Consider the following 10991-nt stretch of genomic DNA (forward strand, 5'->3'; position numbering starts at 1 on the left):
CTTCTATTTCTCAGCTGATGGCAATTCCATTTTCCGTACACTCAAGCCAAAAGCCCTGAGCTCATTGGTTCCTCTTTCTCCCTTACACACCTTCCTATCCAGTCCATCAGCAAGTCAAGTAAAGTCTAACTATAAAATAGAACTAGATGCAATCTAGTCTAGCACGAAAGCAGCATTGTTCGGTAAGATGTTGATATACATTCTCTCAATTAATGCATGTGGCAAGAACAAGTATACCCACGGGTGCTAACTAACCTTTGCCTATATGGTCATGTGCAACTCTTGTTTTTGGTGGATAGCAATAATCTATGGAGCAATTTGAGGTTAGTCAGGGTGAGCTACTGCCCCACACTCTTATAACAAAAGCAATGCTGACATGCATAATGATATGTATTGACCAAACATTAGTAGGCAGCCCAAAACAGCTCTCATAAAATGTGTATAAACCTCCAAAGAGTTCCAACCGCCTGGATCTCTTTTAGGTTTCCTGAGAAGTTCACCTGAGGTGGACAAAACAACATTCCAGAGGCAAGATTCTGTTAGCCTTGTAAACAGCATCAAGCAGCCAGAATCCTCTTAAACCAATGGGACAAGGGACCATTTAGAGATTAAACGTAGAGTGTCTTCCCTAAGGACATAGGCTACAGGATTCCCCAGGTTTTTTACCTTGTTCATGCAAGGGAAAGGGTACAGCCCATCTTTGTATCTGGACTATTTAAACTTCACAAAGGAGAAGCCATTTCTGACATTCATTATTAGGCAACAGGTCCCCATTTTAATCAATAATAACACAGTTCTGACATTCAGTTTCCTAATTACCATAGCCTTGGTTTGATTAAGATACGATGACAAAGCTTATGGTAACATCTGGCATGGGACTACTATATTCTAGTAACTGATTACCCCTGTGGTGTGAATTCTTTACTAGGGCAAATCTATGCCCCTAGATTTAAAGTTTGAAGTAACCAGCACACACCAATTTAACAATATCCGCAGGGAATATACTAGATTAGAGATCTTGCAGCACATAGCTGTGAGTTAACTGACACCTTAACAAAAAGTATAGTGCCTCCTGTGTTCAGTAGACAAGCATCAAGGCAGAGTAATTCTTAAAAGAATTTTCTTTTTCTGTTTCTTTTTCTTTTTACAGCCACACTATTGATCAATTCCTGGCATCACCTAACATGCATATGGTAGACACCAAAAATCCAATCATAAAGAATTGGAAGGCCGGGCGCAGTGGCTCACGCCTGTAATCCCAACACTTTGGGAGGCCGAGGTGGGTGGATCACGAGGTCGAGAGATCGAGACCATCCTGGTCAACGTGGTGAAACCCCGTCTCTACTAAAAATACAAAAAATTAGCTGGGCATGGTGGCTCGTGCCTGTAATCACAGCTACTCAGGAGGCTGAGGCAGGAGAATTGCCTGAACCCAGGAGGCGGAGGTTGCGGTGAGCCGAGATCGCGCCATTGCACTCCAGCCTAGGTAACAAGAGCGAAACTCCGTCTCAAAAAAAAAAAATTGGAAGGGCTGGAATGTCATCTTAAAATTTCATAAATATGAGTAACTGCCCTTCTCCCCACCAAAAACTTTTTATGTCTGTGGGCAGAAGTGAAGAAAAATAAAATGGCCTTTTTACAAAATTGGAAAATTTCTAATCTAGAACATATAGAATAGGAGCAATCAGAATCCCAAATGTCAATTATCATTATACTTTTTAAATTCTTTTTTTTTTTTTTTTTTTTTGGTGTTTTATAACTTCAGTGAATCTGTTGTAAATGTAGAATAATTAACTTTTCTATTTAAAAGGTAGGCTGGGGGCAGTGGCTCACACCTGTAATCCCAGCACTTTGGGAGTCTGAGGCTGGCAGATCACCTAAGGTCAGAAGTTCGAAAATAGCGTGGCCAACATGGCAAAACCCTATCTCTAGTAAAAATACCAAAATTAGCCAGGTGTAGTGGTATGTGCCTTTAGTCCCAGTGACTGGGAAGGCTGAGGCAGGAGAATCACTTGAACCTGGGAGGCGGAGATTGCAGTAAGCTGAGATTGTGCCACTGCACTCCAGCCTGGGTGAAAGAGCAAGATTCCATCTCAAAAAATTAAATTAAATTAAAATTAAAATTAAAAAGTAATAATATGTGCCTCATAAATATATACACCTATATACCCAAGAAAAATAAAAATAAAAAATTTAAAAGAAAAAAGCAATATGTTTGTGGTCAAACTAGATTAAAAATATTCTTTTCACCAGGCATGGTGGCTCACACCTGTAATCCCAGCACTTTGGGAGGCCAAGGAGGGCAGATCACAAGATCAGGAGATCAAGACCACCGTGGCCAACATAATGAAACCCCGTATCTACTAAAAATACAAAAATTAGCTGAGTGTGGTGACACACACCTGTAGTCCCAGCTACTCCAGAGACTGAGGCAGGAGAATCGCTTGAACCCAGGAGGTGGAGGCTGCCATGAGCCGAGATCGCACCACTGCACTCCAGCCTGGCAACAGAGACTCTGTCTCGGGGAAAAAAAAAAAAAAAAATTCTTTTCATGTTTTTTATTGTTCATTTTTATGTTTTTATTATTTTTTATTTTTGCATTTGCTAAAATGTCTGAGCAAATAGAAGCATCAGATAAGTCAGATGTGTATTTCAATGCAAAAATTATTCATTATACTTGAGTCAATGATATTCCCCACAGAAAATTCTGCCTATCACTATCAATCTAAAAAACATTGCTCTATCAAGCCATGTTATCCAGGGAGAGTTGAAAAAAAAAAATCTTTCTTGATTTGGGCCTCTTTGATAAAGGTACTAACCCCATTCATGAAAGCTCTGCCCTGATGACCTAATCACTTCCCAAATACCCCACCTCCTAATGCTATCACCTTGGGGTTTAGGATTTCAACATATAAATTGGATTCCAACATTTAAATTGGGGGAACACATTTAGATCATATAGACTATTTAAAAATAATGCTGTAGTAAATATTCATGCACAAGTTTTTCTGTGGACATATGTTTCCATTTCTCTTGGCTATATACCTAGGAGTAGAATTTCTGGGTCATATAGTAACCCTGTGTTTAATCATTTAAGAAAGTACCAGACTGTTTTCCAAAATGGCTGCACCATTCTACATTTCCACCAACCGTATATGCATGTTTTGATCTCTCCACATCCTCACCAATGCCTGCTATTATTTAACTTTTCAATTTTAGCTAGCCGTAGTTATGAAGTACTGACTCTTGGTTTTTATTTGCATTTCCCTAATGGCTAATTATATCAAGCATCTTTTCATGTGCTTGTTCACCATTTATGTACCTTCCTTGGAGAAATGTCTATTCAGATTCTTTGTCCATTTTTAATCAGATTATTCAATTTTTCATTATTGAGTTTTACAAGTTCTTTATATATTGTGGATACTACATATCAGATATATGACTTGCAAGCTTGCAAATATTTTCTGTCATTCTGTGGGTTGTCATTTCATTTTCTTGATGGTGTCCTTTGAAGCATAAAAGTTTTAAATTTTGATGAAGTTCTATTTATCTATTTTTTCTTTGATTGTCTGTGTTTTTGCTGTCAGATTTAGGAATCTTTTGTCAAATCCAAAGTCATAAAGGGCTTCTTCTAAGAATATTATAGTTATAACACTTACCTGTTGGTCTTTTATTCATTGTGAGTTAATTTTTGTATATGGTATGAGGTAGGGTTCAATTTCCGTATCTTGCACGTGGCTCTCTGATTGTCCCAACTTCTTTCATTGAAATGAATTTTTTTCCCCATTGAATGGTCTTGGTATCTTTCTCAAAAATTAGTTAGATGTATGGTTTATTTCTGGATTCTCAATTTTATTTCAGTAATCTGTAGATCTATCCTTGTGTCAGTACCACACCGTCTTGATTACCACTGTTTTGTAGTAAGCTTGTACTCAGGAAATATGAGTCTTCCAACTTTGTTTTTTTAAAGATTGTTTTGTATATTAGAATTATCTTGCCTATTTCTACAGAGAATTTGACTTCTTTTTTCTTTTCTTTTCTTTTCTTTTTTTCTTTTTTTTAACAGAGTTTCACTTTGTCACACAGGCTGGAGTGCAGTTGCACAATCTTGGCTCAATGCAACTTCCACCTTTCAGGTTCAAGAGGTTCTCATGCTTCGGTCTTCAAGTAGCTAGGACTACAGGCACATGCCACAACATCCAGCTAATTTTTGTCTTTTTTTAGTAGAGATAGGATTTTGCCATCTACTGGTCTCGTTGGCCAGGCTGGTCTCGAACTCTTGACCTCAAGTGATCCTCCTGCTTCAGCCTCCCAAAATGCTGGGATTATAGGAGTCAGTCACTGTTCCCAGCCAGAATTTGACTTCTTCCCTGAAATAAATATGTAGCTAATAAAATGCATTCCATCTTAATACTTGAAAGGTATTTTAGGCCAGGTATGGTGGCCCACACTTATAATCTCAGCACTTTCGGAGGCCAAGGTGGGAGAATTGTTTGAGTTATGGAGTTTGAGACCAGCCCAGACAATATAATGAGACCTCATCTACAAAACAAAATTACTGGGCATGGTAGTGTGCACCTGTGGTCCTAGCTACTTAGGAGGCTGAGGTGGGAGGATTGCTTGAGCCAGGAGTTCAAGGCTACAACTGAGCTATGATCATCCCACTCCACTCCAGCCTGGTCAACAGAGCAAGACACTGTCTCCAAAAAAAAGGCAAAAAAAAAAAAAAAAAAAAAAAAAAAAGATATTTTAAAGTCAGACAAACCAATTAGGCAGAGCAGATACTTTATATTTTTGGCAAGAGCATGTAAGAAAATGAAAAACATTTTTATAATCTGTCAGCCAGGCAGTATTATCAGAAAATTCAACGTTGTCTTCCTGGAAAGGGAATTAACTCTTAAACAATCAAAGAGGCCGGGCGTGGTGGCTCACGCTTATAATCCCAGCACTTTGGGAGGCTGAGACAGGTGGATCATGAGATCAGGAGATTGACACCATCCTGGTCAACATGGTGAAACCCCGTCTCTACTAAAAGTACAAAAAATTAGCTGGGCATGGTGACACGTGCCTGTAATCCCAGCTACTCAGGAGGCTGAGGCAGGAGAATTGCCTGAATCCAGGAGGCGGAGGTTGCGGTGAGCCGAGATCGCACCATTGCACTCCAGCCTGGGCAACAAGAGCGAAACTCCGTCTAAAAAAAAAAAATCAAAGAAGCATATCCAGGTTTCTACTATGTTAATGAGGAGATAACTCATCACTTACTCCAATGCCCTAAATCCAGTCTTCCTACATAGGTCTAATACATATGGAGCAGACACCTCATTTAGAAATGTTTGCTCTCCTTGCTGCTGGGTGGAAGAGGATCTTAGAATAATAACTGAGCTGATTTTGTTTGGATTTTAAAACTTTAGTGTAGTAAATTTACATTCCAAAAGGAAAACATTACGTTTTGAGGAGGCTGATAGCTTTAGAAAATTAATGTTTTCACCAGAGCATGGTGGCTCACGCCTGTAATCCCAGCACTTTGGGAGGCCAAGGTGGGCAGATCACAAGGTCAGGAGTTTGAGACCAGCCTGGCCAGCATAGCAAAACCCCATCTCTACCAAAAATACAAAAATTAGCCGGGCATGGTGGCAGGTGCCTGTAATCCCTGCTACTCAGGAGGCTGAGGTAGGAGAATCACTTGAACCCAGAAGGCAGAGGTTGTAGGGAGCCAAGATCATGCCATTGCACTCCAGCCTGGGCAACAAGAGCAAGACTCCATCTCAAAAAAATAAAAAAGAAAATTAATGTTTTCTTGGCTTCTGACTGAGCTGGTTTATATCAATTTTGTATAAATACGTATTATTGTTGAGTAAATTATTAATTTGTCCTGAAAGGAAGAGCTCTAAATACTAAAGGAGTTTTTTCTAGCTCATTTTACTCCAAAATTTCCAGAAACACTAAATTCTGAAATATTTCAATGATACACCTTGTTGTTGTTGTTTTTTTAATCAATGAAAACATTCAACTATAGTCCAACCCATCTCTCTATTCCACAAGGTGTACCCAAAGAATAATTCTTCAGAGGATGAAAGTAATCCATGTACATATAAACCAACGAGAATAGAAGAAGTTAATGTCATCTATTCAATAAAAAAAATCACAAATGTAAATGGTTATTTGCATTATTTCTGTTCTTTTCCTCTAAATTCCTATTCTAGGAATGTATTTATTTCAATGTAGAAAGTGGACTTTTATTCTTGCAATCTTAGAATCACTTTTAATTTTTCTCAAGGAAAGTAAAACTGCAAGTGATCTCTGTTTTTTGCAAGAGCTGTTTTCTGACAATAAGCATAAAACACATTTGGCTTTTTATTTTATGCTCCTCACCAGGACTGGACATTTATGACCAAGACATGCTACAACGCTACAGTGACAACTCATCCTATAGCTACTTTAATCAGCAGAATTATGTGTCAAGTTCAGTGGCTACAAAAGAGTTGAACAGTATTGGGATCCATTTTGGTGATATTATTCTTTAGCTATGTGATTTAGAGCAGGTTAATCTGATTCCATGTTTTCATCTTTACAAACAGGATAAAAATATCCATCTTACAGCATTTCTCTGGAAAGAAAAAAGAGAAAAGGAAGGAAGGAAGAAGGAAGAAAGGAAGTAGGGAGGGAGAGAAGTAGAGAGGGAGGGAAGTGGGAAAGGGAGAAGGGTGATGGAAGTGGGGAGGGGGAGGAGAGAGAGGAGGAAGGAGAGGGAGGAGGGGCTGGAGGGAGGGAGGATTGAAGGAAGGAAGGAAGGAAGGCAGGAAGGAAAGAAGGAAGGAGGGGAGGGAGGGAGGGAGTAACTGCATACTCTTCAACCTACAACAAGATCATAAAATATTCCAACCAGAATCGTATCTTGATGCAAGCTACCTCTATACTCTTAATTGTAGATATAATGCAAAAAAAAAAAAAAAAAAAAAAGCTCAGTTCTTTCTTATGACTTAAAGTTAATGCTTTAATTTTACTTTTTAAAACAGACATAACGTTGAGAAATGATTCTAATCATTCCAAGTCACTAACACAGATATTAACACAAATAAATATTTAGGGAAGATTCTATTGCAGATTTTTCTGATATTCTTCAAGGAGCAGGCAGAGACTACTCAAATCATTCATTTCTAAAAATAACCGGCATTTCTCATTTTAAGCCACTAGATGGCGAACTATACCTAAGTAAACCAAAGAATGTGCCTAAAGTAGAAAATTGAATCGGGTTAAAATAAGCCTTGTCAAGTTGACACATCCATGACATCTGAAACGGAGAAAGCTGGAGCGTGCTGGAAACCATCATCTTTTTGACTGTTAAAAAATGATTTGGGCAATTATTTTGAACCACATAGTACAGTGTATTCATTTCCTAGGGTTGTTACATTACTGCAGAGTGGCTTAAAACTGCAAAAATTCATTATCCCACCGTTTTGGAGGCTAGAAGCCAGAAACCAAGGTGATGTTTTTTGTTTTTTTGGTTTTTTTGCTTCTTGAGGCTCTACAAAAGAATCGGTTTCATGCTCCTAATTGGGTGTAGGACACGGTACTTCCAAATACGGCACCTTGGCATTTGAGAAAATAGCAGAAGCAGGAAAGTCACTCTCACATTCCCACTTTCTCCCTGAGGCAGGTCATAAACCCCAGTTTGAGAGATGCCCTCCCTATACTCACAAGAAAGAAAAATCCTTATCTCTGAAGACACAGGGACACAGAGAAGAATCTGAAAAGGTTTTGCTAAGTTTTCCCAAATTTATAATCCTTAGGTGGTACATTTTTATCAAACCTTACTTCTCCACAACTGTCTACTTCTCCATCAACCTAGTATTAAAATACCCTGTTTCTTTGGACCTTTATTTCTTAATGCTCCTGTGTCACATAAAGCTCGTATCAAATAAATGTGTATGCTCTTCTCTTGTTCATCTATCTTTTGTTATAGGGGCTTCAGCCGTGAAGCAAGCAATTGGCAAAGAAAAGAAATATTTTTTCCCTTTTTCTAGCTTCTAGTCATTGCCGGCAATCCCTGGCATTCCTTAGCTTGTAGACCCATCACTCCAATCTGCCTGTCTTCATATGCTGTTCTTCTTCATGTGTCTTTATGTCACCACATAGCCTTCTTATAAGGACACCAGCCATTGGGTTTAGAGCCTAGTCTAATCTAGTATGACTTCATGTTAACTAATGATATTTGCAATGACCTTATTTCCAAAAAAGGTCACATTCTGAAGTTCCAGTTAGACACAAGTTTAGGGGAACAGCATCCTCAGTGCAACACCCAAGCTGTGTAGGCAGGTTTGGAGCCTACATGAAAGCCTACAGCTGTGAGACTCACAGACAAGTTATGTAACCTGCCTAAGCACTATGTCTTCATCTTAAAAAATAAATATTAATAGAAAAATAATAATAGTAACAACATTTGCCTTGTAGCACTGTTGTGAGAATTAGATGAGGTAATGCATGCAATGAATTTAGTGTCAGACACATAGTAAGTGCTCAATGAATATTAGTTATTATTATTATTATTGTTGTTGTTATTGCAATTCAAAAACAAGTCTTCTTACCTTATGCTTCACACCAGAGCCCGAAACAGAAAGCTCTCTGGTAGTACACCCAAATTTTGACTAAATGATGAAGAGGGCAAAAGGCATCTCCTGAAAGACCAGTCTTCTGTTTCTGTACACTTTCTCCTCCAGGAAAGGACACTAGAGCCCCTGTGTCTTCATTTTCTTTTAATCATATATTTCTTAATTTTACTGGGTCTACTTTCCAAAAAGGATTTGCAATAGTAATGTCCTTGCATTCTCTCCCTGCTTTCTCTGAATGTGCCATAGGAAAGGTCTTTACCTGGAAGAGCTGAGGACCAATGCTCAGCAGTGTTTCACGAAGCAGGCGACAAGGGAAGGACAAAGTGCAGCTGGCTGTCCAGCCTGCTGCAGAATCAGCTCGGGATAGGCAAGCCAAGTCCTGCCCAAGGACATGGAAGGGCAGGAATGGGCTGAGGCTTGAGCAGGACAGGATAGGTTATAACAAAACAACCACCCTTGGGGGCTGAAACCAGAAGTGGATCTGGTGGACAAAAATGATGCTTCAGGGGAAGGAGCCCTCCAAGGCCCTCAGGAAGGATGGAGGCTAGGGATAGCCTGAGAATCAGCCAGTTGGAAGAAGCATGGTTTCCAGAAAGAAGTAGGTACTAAAGAAGCAGTAAGTGATGACTAAAAGTCTCTTTCCAGAGCCCCTTGGATCAGTGGAGACCCAGACTCTGAGAATTTCCATGCAGATGTCCCATGGGCACCTCTACTTTCATACCCTAAAAGCAAACCTATCAGCTCTGCCAGAGACCTGCTCAGCTTCTGCTTCCCTTTCTCAGAGAGGGTTCCACCATGTCCCCAGGCTCATCAGCCAGAAGCCAGCAGTCATCTAGGACCCATCCCTTGCCCTCATGTCCCATGTTCTGTGGGTTTGACACCTTCAGAGTTGCTTGAATCCATCACCTTTGCCTCTGCCTCTTCCCATTGCCTGCAGAATACAGTCTTCATTATAGAACACAAGGCTTCCATGCTCTGAGCCCTGTCTCCCTTTCCAATTCCACCTTCCTGTTTCTCCACAGCCCCATTAGACTGTGATTAACAGAAGTGACTGCTGAGTGAATATATGAAAGAATAAATGCATCACCACAAACAGGAAGAGGTTTGAAGTTTCCTAAGGGATAAGATATATGTTCACAAATATTTTGCTGTCAAATTCTACCTTTTAATAAAACACTCTGGAGTTTTCTTATTAGACGGACAGTTCATTGTGAATTTAAAAGGGTCCTATTCACTGTGAGAATACAGATTGTCTTTTCCAGCCATCACACAATAATATTTTCAATATTACTTATTGAATGGCAGGATCTAAACTCTCAGGCCCTAGGGACTTCAAGTTTTCCTCCAAGGCTGGGTCTTTGGCATGGGTACTGACAACCGTCTTATATGTGATAGAAGCAGAGATGACTAATATGGATTAACACTCCCTGTGCCTTCAGGAAGATACCCAAGATCAGGGAATTCCAATCTAGGAGCAGGAACTAGGAGAAGGAACTGAGGGCCAGAGCAGAAACAACATGTGAAGGAAGGAGACAGGCAGGGAGCAGGTGGGGAGTAGGGGAGCTAAAGTTGATGCATGGATAGATAGAGCCTGTTGCAAAAGCCCAAGAGGCCAAGCTCAGACAGGTTAAGTCAGGTAAGATATTAAGACATCAGAGACTAGGTGCAGTGGCTCTTGCCTGTAATACCAGCACTTTGGGAGGTTGAGGCAGGCAGACTGCTTGAGCCCAGGAGTTTGAGACCAGCCTGGGCAACATGGCAAAACACCATCTCTACAAAAAAATACAAAAAAATTAGCAAGGGCCAGGAGCGGTGGCTCAAGCCTGTAATCCCAGCACTTTGGGAGGCCGAGGCGGGTGGATCACGACGTCAAGAGACCGTCCTGGTCAATATGGTGAAACCCCGTCTCTACTAAAAATACAAAAAAATTAGCTGGGCATGGTGGCACATACCTGTAATCCCAGCTACTCAGGAGGCTGAGGCAGGAGAATTGCCTGAACCCAGGAGGCGGAGGTTGCGGTGAGCCGAGATCGCGCCACTGCACTCCAGCCTGGGTAACAAGAGCGAAACTCTGTCTTAAAAAAAAAAAAAAAAAAAATTAGCAAGGTGTGGTGACACATGCCTGTAGTCCCAGTTACTCATTGCGATTGGAGAATTGCTTGAGCCCAAAAGGTCGAGGCTGCAGGGAGTCATGATTGCACCACTACATTCCAGCCTGCATGATAGGGTGAGACTCTGTCTCTGGTGGGGTGTGGGAGGTGGAAAGACTTCAGAAAGAGGTTAAAGTGCTGAACTCCACAAGGCAGAGGCAGACAATTCCCACAGTGCTCTGTATGGGTCTTGTTAGGGACAGGATTGTGCCTGCCCACCCCAAATTCATAT

Source organism: Saimiri boliviensis, chromosome 9 (assembly GCF_048565385.1).
Source record: "Saimiri boliviensis isolate mSaiBol1 chromosome 9, mSaiBol1.pri, whole genome shotgun sequence".
NCBI classification, from domain to species: Eukaryota; Metazoa; Chordata; class Mammalia; order Primates; family Cebidae; genus Saimiri; species Saimiri boliviensis.